The sequence below is a fragment of the Coturnix japonica genome, chromosome 30, assembly GCF_054131305.1.
Source record: "Coturnix japonica strain WE chromosome 30, WE-NBRP24, whole genome shotgun sequence".
NCBI lineage: Eukaryota > Metazoa > Chordata > Aves > Galliformes > Phasianidae > Coturnix > Coturnix japonica.
In genome coordinates this window covers 6,107,547-6,122,094 of record NC_140692.1, presented here as the reverse complement: position 1 = coordinate 6,122,094, position 14,548 = coordinate 6,107,547, and the positions used below count along the sequence as shown (strand labels likewise).

The 14,548-nt window shown below is 43.8% G+C and overlaps 1 long non-coding RNA gene across 1 annotated transcript; it reads right to left on the bottom strand.

Annotated features, from left to right (window-relative positions):
- Positions 1–3,243: 3,243 nt before the first annotated feature.
- Positions 3,244–5,408, bottom strand: LOC146755826 (uncharacterized). Its single transcript, XR_014937938.1, has 3 exons — positions 5,272–5,408; positions 4,545–4,649; positions 3,244–3,659 (listed from the first exon to the last, which is right to left on the bottom strand). It is a non-coding gene; the product is annotated as an uncharacterized LOC146755826 (long non-coding RNA).
- Positions 5,409–14,548: the final 9,140 nt, after the last annotated feature.

The following is a 14,548-nucleotide window of genomic DNA, read 5'->3' as shown; positions in this document are numbered from 1 at the left end:
AATCAGGCCCCAGAATCTCTCCCATCTCATTACCTTTCACAGACAGAGAGGCTTTGGAGGTTAGACCACGGGCAGTAAAAACGACTTCCTCAGTGTCAGTAGGAGTCACACTTTTGATAATGAGAGTATATTTCCGACTCACGTTAGAAGCTTTAAATCGCCCACCACTTTCCACTCTGCTTCCAGTCAGTGTCCAGTTGAACTCATCAATGCTTTCATGCGACAGAATGCATTCAAAAGTACAATCTTCTCCCTCCTGGATTTCAGTGTTTTTCAGCCGTTTGGTAATGCCACTATTCAGCTCTGGAAGGTAAGAGATAGGTTAGTATGAGGTTTATATGGAGAAAAGGAATTTGTGACTGACTGACATGAGTAGCAGCACTGGTGTTTTAACTCAGGATTTGCAGAACATGGCTGCGTTCCTTACTGATGTATTCTCTAAGACATTCTCCACTCAGAATTACCAGAAAGCTATAAAAAAAAAGAGACGTGAATCTCTTGTCTTTGCTCTGGAAGAACTACAATTAGAGAAGCTCAGTCCATGGAGCAGAATGAAGATTCAATGAGCTACAGAGGGAACAACCTAACAGAGAGGACAACTCTAGGATTCTGCGTGAGAAAAAGGGTTTTGCCTATGACAAGAAATTAAATGTTTCTATTAGCTAATTTGTTACCATCCTACCCCTACTGGTGTTCAAACCATTTCTCCATTTTAGGGATGTTTAGAAAGGAAATATTTCCAGGACATTCTTGACGTGTTCGGTGATTTTCATGGCAAAATGAGATACATTTACATCAAAAGCAATGGGAATTTTCCAGACATCACTGTGCTAAATTGCAGTAATACACTTCTATTGTAGAAACTATTAAGGCTCGTGGGGGAATAGGTGTACGACATAGTGACCACACTGAATGTGCTTTCAGCACTCCTTTACTTTCCACAGTACTTACCCTGAATGCCGACCTTTGATTTGGCAACATCAGTGCCAATATCACAGGTATAGAAACCTGCATCTGATTTTTAAAGAGGGATAAATAAATCTTTACCAGCACTGACGACATCAATATAGAACCTAAAGCGGTTTCATGTGTGTTGACTGAATGCACTTTATGGAATTCTTAACTAATCAGTACGAGAATACAGGGAACAGGAGGGACAGCCTGCATTGCCTTGGGTGGGACTGATATCATATGAAGTAATTGGGATGCAGCTCTTCTAAAGCTGGAGAGCTGGCATTGCCCTCACATGGAGCAGAGCTCATACAGCAGGCCACAGGATTAAGAGGATAAGCTGCTGAACACTTTTGATTTTCCTCTTTTATTGACTCCTTTTATCTATCTTCTATTTCACACATCAGATGTTTATACTGGGGAAAAAACTTCCACCAAATGCAAAAGAAAGGAGAAAGAGGAAATCCTTCAAACTCTGAGCGCATAGAGTAAAAGAGCTTAATTGCTGGGGAGAGCAGATTAGAATCACAGTACCCTTAGAATTGGAAGAGACCCTTAAAGGCCATCTAGCCCAGCTCCCCTGCAATAAAAAGGGACATTCACAGCTAGATCAGGTTGCTCACAGCCTGGTCATTAGTCATCCCAGAGGCAAAACACACACTGAATGATCTCTCCCTGCAGTCATAAATCCTTGGAGACAACAGCATTGACACTGCATGGCATGGAAGCAGTAAAAGAAACTGCTCTTGTAACTCTCCTTGTGCTAAATAAAATGATGATAAAAAGCAATGGAATGCTTTGGCAGGACACCAAAACCATCCTCCTTCGTTGATATCTGCTGCAATGGAACCTTCCACTGGAAGAAAGCCTCTGATGACTTGTCACCCCAGAGAGGTCAGCTTTAGAAGCAGGACTGCTGCACAATAGAATGAACTGGAGCTCTTTAGCATCTCTTACATCCAGGAGGGCTGTGATCAGACCCACCTATCACCTTCAGGTGCGCTTTCTGACACCTTGTCTGACTTCACTGTCACTGTGCCAGCATCCTCAGGCTTAACCTGCTTCATTGTCAGTGTGCAGCAATTGGCAACGTTCTTGATGTCATTGTAATTGTTGGTGTAAAGGAGGTTGCCATTCAGGAACCATTCCACGTCCTCGTCATTATGGGACAGCTCGCAGGAGAAGACAGCAGAGCTCTCTTCTTCAATTTCCACATCCTGCAGGTGCTTCGTTACTTCTACATTGCGGGCTGTGGGGAAACAAGGTGAACTGTTACCACTGTTACTATAAATCATACTGGGATGTGGTAGAATGGTTGGACTAGATGATCTTTGTGTAATCTTCTCAGTGAAGATTATACATTTATAAAGTTAGCAGGAGAGAACGGCAGAAATCAACCTCAAGAAGAGAAATCGGAGGTGAAATAGGACAAGGAAGAGGCCACCCTCCCTGCTCATACCTTCAGCTGTCAGCGTGGCCTCAGTCTCTGCAATTCCTGCCTTGCACTTGTACACACCAGCATCATCGGGCTTCAGCTTCAGAATCTTGAGCTCTGCTGAATGCTTATCCCTCTTGATCTTGTACTTCTCAGAGGGCTTGATGAGTGTGTGGCCTTTGAACCATTTCACAACCTTTGGAGAAGGCCTGAAGTCACAGGACAGGATGACAGAATGACGTTCCAAAGCTGTCTTGTCCTCCAACTTCCTGGTGATTTCTATATGGTAATCTGCAAAGCAGGGGTGGAAGAGAAGAAAGGATGAGGACAATTGGAAGAAGAGGAAAGTCTCTTGCGTGTATTCCATTCCAATTAATGTCAAGTTCACAATGGTTCTTTGAACGACTCTAAAGATAAAACAAACGATTGTCTATAGGGAATGCCATTGACTACATTTCTATAAAGTAATACTGTATATTATCTACCAAATGCAAGGTCCAGCTCTTGTTCTGTGATTATTAAATTGCTCCCAATTGTTGAGGCTTTTATTCAAATAAGAGTGAGTTGAAAATATAACAAGTACTTTAGGGTGTGAATGGAGACTCTTATGCTGGGGACAACAGCAGATAAAAAGCCTGCAAGTTTCTTTCAGATGAAATCAATGACAAACTGCATCAAATTTAGGTGCTACCAAACTTAACCTTGTCTAGTTCAGAAATACAATTAATTTCACCTGATTTGACTTCTTTGGTATAGCCAAGGACAAAACCTCAGCTCTGTAGATCTGAATAGTAAGCACATCACAACTATTCAAACAGATCTTTTACTGAGATGCAGCTGTCCCATTTAGTGTCCAACGACTTTGAACTGGAAATGGAGCAGACCCTCCAGACACACACACAATATTTCAAAGACCCCAGTGAAGGAAGACTGTACGTTAATTAATTCTTCATCTTCATGATGTAAACCAAGCCTGGATATGTTACCTCTGACAAGCAGATTGGCTGTGGATTTGGATTTGCCAATTGAGAACTGAATGGTGCCTGTGATATCAGTGGTGGTTTTCGGTATGGTCAGCTGGTGGATGGTGCCTTCGTGCTGCATAATCAAGTTTCTGCCAGCCTGTAAGACTTCCCCACGTAGATACCACTTGGGAGGTTTCACAGAAGGAATGGATATCTCGCATTCAAATTTGGCTTTTTCAGGCTCAGTCACATACTCATCACACAGCTCCTTTACTAGATTAATGGATTGCTCTTTAAGAAGTATGGAACTAGAGAAAGCAGAGATTTAGAAGGAATGTAAAAAACCCTTACATTATCACCCCACTTACTCACGTCAGCATTACTGCACATGAACACTACACCTATCAGCTCAAAATGCCTTGAAACATCATTAAAAAATAATATAAAGAAAGGAATGTTGTTAAGAAGTCAGACAATAAGACTGACAATCTGAAAAGAGCCCAGATCTTCTGATTCCCAGTCCAACATCCAAATCAAACCATGACCTTCCCATCCCAATATCAAACTCCTCGCATTACGAAATGGAAAAGAGGTTCATTGAAACACGGACACTGATAAATACTTTGGTTAAATACAGCAACTTAGCTCTGAACAACAAGTTTTCACCTAGTAAAGGTCTCTGTAGCTCAAATGTAATGACTCTACTTAGGAGAAATTCATTTTCCAGGAAGTTCTTGCCCTTATAATTTTAACAGTGGCAAAGCTGGGGACTGAACTCTTGAGTAGTGTGCTAACTCAAATGCCTCCCTTTTCTTTATCACACTTAACATCATATATATACCCTAACATTGTATATATTAAAAAACAAAACAAAACCCTGTGCTCTTTTCAAACAGCAAGAGAAAATGAAGAAAAGGTCAAGCTATGTTTTTTATCCCTCAACGTTCAAACACAAATCTGAAGTCTAAACGTAGAAAATCAACCTCCTAAGAAAATAATCCGTCTTACTTTGCAAAAGTAAATCCCAAAAGACAAGCTGGATATTTTGTGGGCAGAAAGGTAGGTAGGTAGGAGTTTTTATTTCTGTGAAAGGCCCTGGTGGTGTTTAACTTCCTTGACATTAAATCAAAGGCTGTTAGCTCGTTTATAACATAAGATAATTTAATCAAAATCGTCATCAGAAGCATAATTACCTTTAACTGTAAGATGGGCACGAGATTCTGCCTTTTCTGCTACAGATTTTATTTCTGCTGCATCCTTGACTTGGACACGTGTGTAAGTCACCGAGTAGGTCTTTCCTGAAGCAGAGAACCAGAGTCACTAAGGCTGGAAAAGACCACTAAGGTCATCTAGTCCAACCGCCAACTCATCCCTACCAAACTGTGCTCTTGAGAGCAAACCCACAACTACACTTGGCTTCCTTGAGCAAAGAGCTCTGAGGCACATGGCCAGGCTGAGCATCATCCATCTGGTTTCACAGCATCACTGCCTGTTCTCTCATGTCAATGAAACCACCCATTCCCCCACATCCACATCCCCACCAAAGTGGAATCTAAACATGGCTTCTACAAGGACTGACCAAATGTGGCCGCCGTCACCTTCAAAGTACCTGATACAGAAGGATCACACTCACTGTCAGACAAAACCTCTTTGGAGAGGTGAACTGACTGCCCTGTTCACCCCCAAGTTGGAAATAACTGCACTCATTTCCTACCTGCTCCCAGCAGTGTGGGATGGTGGGATAGCATCACACTTCCCACACTAAGCATCCCACCATGTCACTTGTTCCACCCTAACCTCAGTCCCAAAACAAAAGGGGAACTCGCTTCTGAACCCTCTTCACTTCATTTCAGATGTCTTATATGCTTGATCTCCAACCCACCCCCCACTCAGGAGAAAGATCCCCCTCTTACACCCTACCATCTTGCTGCATTCTAATGTTGTCATCAGCCTTCAGCTTGTTGTCATCTTTGTACCACTGGGTCTGAACCTCATCGTGTGAAATCTCACAGACAAAAGATGCACTCCCATATTCATTCACTTCCACATCTTCCAGTGGTTTAACAATCTTGATATCTCCAGCTGTGGAATACTAGAGATATATTTGTCAGGGTATTTCCAGAACTGAGTGCAGCATCTTTTCCTTACACATATTTGCATAGAAAATAAGTAGGATTATGTTTTATTCTAAACCATCATCCATTCCTGAGTCATTTCCCTTTTGAACACAGTCAATGCATTATTGCCCTTGAACTTAAAGACAGACCTACTAGCTACAATGGAGCTCCCTGCAAACAGTTTTCATGGAAACCAGAATCTCATTTATTCTAAAACCTTTCAAGCAAAATTAAGGGTAGAAAAACAATAGAACTGACTGAATCTTTAAGGTCATTTAGTTCCAGTCCCCCTGCTATAGGCAGGGACACCTCCCTCCACACCAACTCTTCTCCTCAGGGTCAAGGCTTCTCTCAAATCATTCTCCTCTAAGCCTGTGCTTGGGATTGCCCTGACCCAGGTGCAGGGCCTTGTACTTGGCCACACTCAAGTTCATGAGGCTGCCAAGGGCCCACCTCTCCAGCCTGTCCAGGTCCCTCTGGGTAGCATCCCTTCCCTCTAGCACATCAACAGCACTGCTCAGCTTGGTGTCATCTGCAAACTTGCTGAGGGTTCATTTGATTCCACTCTCCATGTTGCCTACAAAAATGTTAAATAACACTGGTCCCAACACCACCCTCCACCTGGACACTGAGCTATTGACTGCAGCTCTCTGAGTGTGACCATCCAGACAGTTCCCTATCCTGCAACTGGTCCATCCATCAAAACCATTTTTCTCCACTTTGGTGACCAGGATGTCATGCAGGACGGGATCAAATGCTCTGCACAAGTCCAAGTAGATGATGTCAGTTGCTCTCCCATTATCCACTGATGCTGTTACTCCATCATGAAAGGCCACCAAGTTTGTCAGGCATGGCTTGAATTTGAGGAAGCCATATTGGTTACCACCAATCTTTTCATCTTTATTTTCCAAACTATGCCAAGGAGAAATAGACAGAACTCTACAATGTCGTGTCACTACAAACCTGTCTGAATGATTGGCTTCTCTGCATGCTCATCACTAGTCTCTCCTTAGCTTGTGTGCCCACAATGTATGGGGAATGTCAGCCACAAATCTTACCTAGGGGACATCTTTGCTTCAAAGTCCCTTGAACATCACACAATCCCTTTTAACTCTCTAGGTCTGCACTTATTTATGTCAGAATCAGACCATATTTCTGTGCTGCTATTTCCCTTTCCTTCTGAAGGGCCTGGATACAACTTGGATTAACCTCAGGAGCAGAGTTCCTGCATAAAACAGCCAGTACTGAAACAGCAACCCAGCCTGGTTGCAGACTGAGAGAGAAAATGAGAGTTCACCGCCTGTGAATAATGAGACTTCTCTTATTTCCCTGGGAAGTAATGCCCACTTTTTTACTTTGACGGAGCTCCTTCCCATCCTAGAAGGGAAAATATCAAGTCAAATCTACATTAGTCCTTCCATCTCTGCACTGGGCAAAGGCAGCCTTCAGATCTATGCTTAATTCACCCAATTCCCTAGAATTAATGGAACTGTACTTACTGGAACATATGCTGAAGCTTAAGCACAGTGCAGTGTTTTCAACATGTAGGAATGGCTATAGAACATGCAGAAATTCTGGCTGACATATGACAGCTTAAAGCACTGTGGAGGACTGTTAACAAGCCCGTTTGGACATCACCTTGAATAAATGATGTTAACCCCAAGTAAGGGAAGGAACAGCTGAGCACCGGGGAGGTACACAAAGGGCCAGAGCAAATTCTCACACTGTCAGGTGCAAAGAAAACTGAGATTTCACCCTAAAACCCAGTTCACAACAAGGCTACAAAATCCTGGCTGAGAATTTCTGAATGCTCACCAGTTGTTTCCAGCTCGAAGGTCATCTTCTGGCCAGCAGCCTCGCAGATGTATTCTCCAGCATCTTTCTTCTCCAGCTGCTCCACAACCAGACGCCGTGTTTTGCCCACAGATTCCATTCTGAACTTTCTGGAGGAGGCAAGCAGTCTTCCATCCTTGAACCATTTTACTTCGCTTGGATCCTGGGCTACTTCACAGCTGAGGGAGGCACTTCCTGCCAGGGCAGCACTCACCTCTTTCTGCACCTGCTCCTGGTTTATAAACACAGGTTTTGGCTCTGAGGGAAGAAAAGAAAAACAGAAGGACTGAAATGAGACCATCTTGCAGGTTTGTATGTACAGGTTGGAACAGGTTTAGGTTACCACTTGTGCCCAAACTAATAGCCTTCCCTAGAAAATATCAGCTCTTCTGTTGAAACAAAGTGTCAAATCTAGGCAAGAAAGAACCTAGGAACTGAAGGAACCAAGAGGGTCCTTGAACACCAGTCCCATGGTTGCAAGTCACTATGCAAACATATTGAACCCAAAAGAACATCTGTCCTGCAGGCAACCAAAACCTGAGTTCCTTTTGCTTAAGACCCACTGTGAAACATCAAAACACATAAACATGCGATAGTCAAACCACTGGCTGCCTTTTCATGACCCAGAACAGTACTCCTGGCTTCCTGAACAGACTCCTCATGGCCTCTACCATTGCCACAACTGTGACTGTCAAAGGCACAAAGGAAATATGCTCACCAACGCAGTCCTTTGTTCTTTGTGTGTGATTTGCAGATATCTATCTTACTTTGAGCTCTGGGAATAGTCAGCTCTACCAGGTCTCTTACTGTGAGTAGCAGACTCACCTATCCAGATGCAGCCTCCAACATAAAGGCATAGTAAAAAGGCAGTGTACTACTAGGAGAAGTTCCTGCTTCTCCTGCCACAAAAGGCTGCACGTAGAACATGCACTCCAGCCTCACTGCACATACTTATCTTAGTCAAATGTTTCGGTGAACAAGAATTACAGTTTGGGATCTCAGGCACAGGAGAGATTTGAATAATATCTTGAATATTGCTTCCATTGTACATATATCAGTAATTATTATTCTACAGACAGACTGAAACAGGTCTTTGTGCCATACTAAAACCAAATACTTGCTACAAACCCAGGCAATCAAGTCTAGGGAAAAAACCTCAGCACAGACTACTGCACTTGGATCACTGTATAATAGAAACTAGATTTTACTTTACTGTTCTCTGCTGAATTTCAGACAACACCTGTCTTACCTGACATTACCATGAATCTTGAAGGTGAGTCTCTGGCCAGCAGCCTCGCAGCTGTACTCCCCTGCATCTTTCTTCTCCACCTGGCTCACCACCAGCCGACGCTGTTTGCCCTCTGACTCAGCCTTGAACTTCTTGCTCGAGCTGATCAGTTTCCCCTCCTTGTACCACTTCACCCCCATCTTCTCCTGGGCCACCTCGCAGCTCAGCGTGGCATTTTCTGTTGGTGCAGCCTTCACCTCCTTCTGCACCTTCTGCTTGTTGATAAAAGCATCTGCTGCTTCTGGAATTGAAGGCAAATGGGCACATTTAAGACATGAATCTTTTCTACACAGCCTTCCCCAAATGCCCAAATTAGTCTTTGGACTGTACCGTTGAGGACAGCTTTCCCACTCACATTTCCTGACAGTGCTATGAACTGAATGCCAACATCTGAACTATATCAATTGCCAGTGAAGAACTTCCTCCCTGCCAGACCAAAACAGCTTAGATAGCCCTAAACTTGTTTTCATTTCCACCAGTATCATGTTCCAAAATCTTCAAAAATTAAAAAACACCCCATTCCCCACTGTCCAGCAGCACACCAGCATACGCAGTCATTGAAAAGTCTGTTTCATACAAGGGGACAGGCATTAAATTGTCCAAACAAGCTGACAGCTGTAAGTTGCTTTGCCAGCAAAAGCCAGGTGAGGGTCAAGGTTAAATTCTGTTTGTGATTAAGTCATAGTGAGGAAATGTATTTTTCTCACCTACTTATTTCTGAAAACAATTCTAATATCTCCTGAGTTTTCAGAGGCAGTAATAAAATGGTTTCCCCTATGGAATCATAGAACGGTTTGGGTATAGAAGGAAGCTTTAAAGATCATCCAGTCCAACCTCTTGCCGTGGTCAGGGACATCATTCACTAAATGAGGCTGCCCAGGGTCCCCATCCAGCCTGCCCTTGGACACTACAATGATGAGTCACCCACAACCTGCACTGGACAATCTGTTCCAGTGTATCACCACCCTCATCATAAAGAACTTTTCTCTTGTCCAAACTGAGTCTAACCTCTTCACTTTTGAAACCATTGCCCCTTCTTAGGTTGCTACAGACCCTGGTAAAAAGCCTTTTTCCACTTTCTTATCAGAGTCTCTTCATAAATAGAACGCCTGTCTTCCTACATTTTGGAATGAAAAGCACCAGCTTGAAGCCTTTCTATTTTTAAGCATTTCTTTTGTACCTGCTATAGAGAAGAAAACAAAAGACAATATGGGAAAACCTTTTTAGTTGCAGGTTTCTTTAATTTAATAGAAACCACCAATGCCGCCGTCTAGCATTGTGACCAAATGCTGTCTCTGAGACTATTTAGGAAGAAGCATTTGCAGGGGTGTGCTTGTGCCCTGAAGATATCTTTAATAACCTTTAATTTCCCCTGTAATTATTGACTTCTCATTTTGCTATCATTGCATCTACTTGAGATCCCCAGGGAAATTCCCAAATTATTTCCAGCCTGTCTTAAGCTGAGGCTACCCAAGTCCTCTGTGTTCATAGCTTCAGAAGGCAAACAGGAATGTACACAAATTAAACAGAATTTAAGCACCGTCTACATCGCTGAATGCTGGGGTTGAATGTGTCAAACCACTTAACTTTCCCCTCCTTCTTTGTTGGGGGGTTCAATACAGTCGAAACAATTTCTCTCACCTGTGACATGAATCTTGAAGGTGAGTTTCTGGCCAGCAGCCTCGCAGCTGTACTCCCCTGCATCTTTCTTCTCCACCTGGCTCACCACCAGCCGACGCTGTTTGCCCTCTGACTCCACCTTGAACTTCTTGCTCCAGGTGATCAGTTTCCCCTCCTTGTACCACTTCACCTCCGTCTTCTCCTGGGCCACCTCGCAGCTCAGCGTGGCATTTTCTGTTGGTGCAGCCTTCACCTCCTTCTGCACCTTCTGCTTGTTGATAAAGGCATCCTCTGCTTCTGGAACTGGAAAACACTGGGTAAAATATACATTAGATATGAGCAGCTTGTGACTGGAAGACATTAAAAGTTGCTTCTATGTTGTATTGGACCATTTCCTGGAGCAACTCTGCTTCACAGTGTTTATCACACATTATAATGCATCCTCAGCACAGTCCCTGTGGTCATCCCATCCCTCTGGGTAGTCTTTACTATCAGCTGGGACTCCTAATTTTCAGATTTCTTCTAATGAAGACAATGACAGATCTTCATCTGTCTGTCTTTTTGATATTGCTCCACTCTGCACTGGAGATCAGCCAAATACAGCTCAATTATGAAGTGAAGACCTCAAAATCAGGAAACCATAGAAATTTAAGAGCAGAAAACCATCTTTTGACTCTACCCTATGGGAATGATATAGCCCTTAATATGGTGAATACTTGGCCTACATTAGATTTTGTAGCTCGGTTTTATGCATAAAGCATGGTTTTGTACTCTCAGCAACCCCTGATTCTTCAGAGAACTGGCTGAGGTCATCTCCTCTTAATACCTAACACATATAGAAGAAAGTGTTTAAAGCCCACCTTACCCTTTGTGTCAACAAATGGAGTTAGCATCAGAAAGATATCAAGTGTAATTAGTTAGGCATACACACTTCAGTTAAGGGGATTCAGTTAATCACTTTGCTAAGTGGGATCGATTGATACATTGAATCTTTTATTGATTACTTTAATGACTGTTTTATCTGATTCTCCTTTTACCAACAACTGGTTGCTGAGAGCGTTCATGCTACTTCCTATTTGAGGCGTGGGAGAACAGATAAACCCTAAATAAATGGGCTTCCATTTCTATTCCATGGTTTGCCCTACAAAAGGCTGTAGAAGTGCAGAATATTTCTGACGCACTTACATCATGGACTTCTCTAGTGCTACCAGCTTCTAACAGCAGAGCAATTTTGAATAAGCTTCCTATGCTTGTTTGGGTCCCAGGAAAGATCCCAGGGTCCTGATGCTGATACCAAGACAGAGGCTCCAAGCATGAATGCAGGACTAGCAGTTGTGAGGGGGATTGACATTGTCTTTTATTTGCAGTGGAGACATGGAAGACCACTCATTCAGATCATTCATGCAAGCATATTCAGGCATACCCAACTCAGGTGACCGGGAAGGCTCCTGCTCCCCAGCAGTCATGGCAAACCCTTCCATGACCTGTCCCCTATCTCCTTCCTCCCCGCTGTCACTCTGTGAAGCCTTCTGCTGCCATCCCTTTCCCTTCCTTCATGACTTTCTCCTCTGCATGCTGTCTGAATTCTGAGTGGCAGCAGCTGCCCAGGAGGGTAAGTTCAGGTCAAGTTCCTGTGCTGCTGACCGTTGCAGTACGTGCAATCCCAGGATTCACACCACAGCTCTACCACCAGCACTGCAGTCCACTGAAGGCGAGGGAGCAGGGCAGTAAGCCAATGCAAGAATGCAGTTGATACACTCTACATTTGATCTCCCTGCTTGTATTGACTGTAGAAGCATCATTCTCTCCGCCCATCTTCAACAGCCCCTGTTCTGAATGATGATTTTCAGGGGAGGTTCAAGTTGGATGTTAAGAAAAACTTCTTCTGAAGAGGAGTGGTGATGTGGTAGCACAGCTTTGCAGGGAGGTGGTGGGGTCACCATCCCTGGAAGTGTTCAATAACCATGGAGATGTGGCACTGAGGGACGTGGGCAGTGTGCATGGTGGGATGGGTTGAGGCTGGATGTGGGGATCTTTGTGGTCTTTTCCAACCACAATGATTTGATGAAGATCAGAAGGGTTGCTTATTAGCAAGACAACAAACATGGCCTAGACCAACCAGGTGATGCAAAACTTCTCACAAATGCAATGGAGCTTTGGCCCACTTCAAATAAGGATTTCAGCATGCACCACAAATACTGAGATAATGAGATGGCAGAATCAGCCCTTTTTACTCTAGTTTTCTATAGGTTTCCAAGGTGTGCAGCACTTGTTTCTTTTAAGCAAGAAGGTCTAATCTGCATCCCATAATGCTCAACACTCAGCACCTAACATTCAACATGTCCTTAAAATGGGATTGTTCTGTGCTACCAGTGGAACCCTGGGGTAGAGGAACCCTGAAAAGCTTTCTGAGTGCAATGGTAAGAGGAGAAATTAAGACTCAGAAAGCCGTTGCACTTTGGGAGAAGCTAGTAAGATGAGGATTTCTGTAGTGAAAGAGCCAACCACTCCAAGAGTACTCATAATACCTCCTGACTTTCACACCACATCATTCTGCAGTGAGGGCTGGACTTGCACATCATGTTACAGTGGTACACATGAGAAATACAGCAATGGTAGCTAGGCAAGCATTCTCCACGTATGGCAGAGGAGGAGGTATTACATTACCCTGTGCAGCCATGAGCTCATTCGGTCTGAAAGAGAACAGAAAACCTTTGGTTTCTGAGGCAAACAGCTAATAATAGCCCTCAGCTAGCAAAATTCAAGTGTAAAAGCACTACGTTTCTGGGTTTTCTCCCTACACCTCTGCAATAAGACGTGGGCTGGCTTTAGCTGCTGAGGATTAACTTGGTAGATTCCAGCTGTTGCCATAGTCTTTCTGTCATCGTTCATATTTCATTTTCTCTGACAGATACCTCCCAAATCTACCCTTTCTGTAATCCACTCTTTGCTGAAACTGCCAGTTTCCTGAGCCAAAAGCATGAGCGACACAACTCACGGAACAGATCCAAAGGCCCCAGAATCACATCCACGTGGTGTGGGAATAGTAAGAGCTGATAGTTTAGAGTCTACACCACAGGCAGCAGCAAAACTGTCTACTACAGGAGCAGAGATATATTGCACACCAGGGACTGAAGGAGCAGAATGCCCCAAGATGGAGAGAGCAAAGACTGCAACCTTTACAAGGGAACAGAACGCAAGCTATGCCCTGCAAGGACACCAGGTCTGTGTGAGCAGAAAGGCAGTAGACTCCCAGTACAGTTGCTCCTCCACATAGCTGACCAAATGCCAAACCTTGACCAGGATTAAGCTCCAATGTGTTCACTGCCATAGGAAAGAAGAGGAGAAAACAGATTCCCTGTCCTGATCAGCTCAGAATACAAGACAAGAACTGTAAAGTTAACAGAGAACAAGCTGACTTACGAGCAAAAACCAGCAGAGTGCAGCTTCAAATAAAACAGAAGACAAACCCTCGTCATCAGCCAGCTCACTAATGGTCACTCAGAATGCAGCTGATGTGCCCATGGCTATCTGGAGTCTAAGTTAAAATGTACCGGATCTTGTGCAAAATATACTGACACCAGAGCAATCTCTACTGCAGCTGGAGTGAGAGATCTGCCTCTGTTCTAAACCCTCAGACTAGTGAGAAACGTACAATTAGAAAGGTATCAATGGATTCATGACTGGTCATTACATTTACAGAACATGGAACGAATGGTCGTCAACGTGGGATTCAACAAGCCAAAGGCAAGTGCAATGCCTCTGACTAAAAGTTCTTAGGACACCAACAACCAAACCTCAGTGCAGCCACAGTAGAGATCTGTAACTACTACTGTTGAAATATCAACTGGTAGAGCAGTGTTGCACATTGTACAAATCACAGTTGGACATCTATGGACAGCTCATTATAAAAGTAATCGTAGGGGAAGAGCTGGATGAAACACTATTAAAAACAAATAATCATTTTAGCTGCACGTTTGTAAGCATTTCTTTTCATCCTCCCAAAAACAGTTTCATGGCAGAATCAAGAGGACACGTTCACACAGACGTTTCCACAGCCAGACTAGGGAATAATCAAAGAATATCAACCAAAATGTGTTTCCTACCAGTTACATGAATCTTGAAGGTGAGTTTCTGGCCAGCAGCCTCGCAGCTGTACTCCCCTGCATCTTTCTTCTCCACCTGGCTCACCACCAGCCGACGCTGTTTGCCCTCTGACTCCACCTTGAACTTCTTGCTCCAGGTGATCAGTTTCCCCTCCTTGTACCACTTCACCTCTGTCTTCTCCTGGGCCACCTCGCAGCTCAGCGTGGCATTTTGAGTCAGTACAGCCTTCACC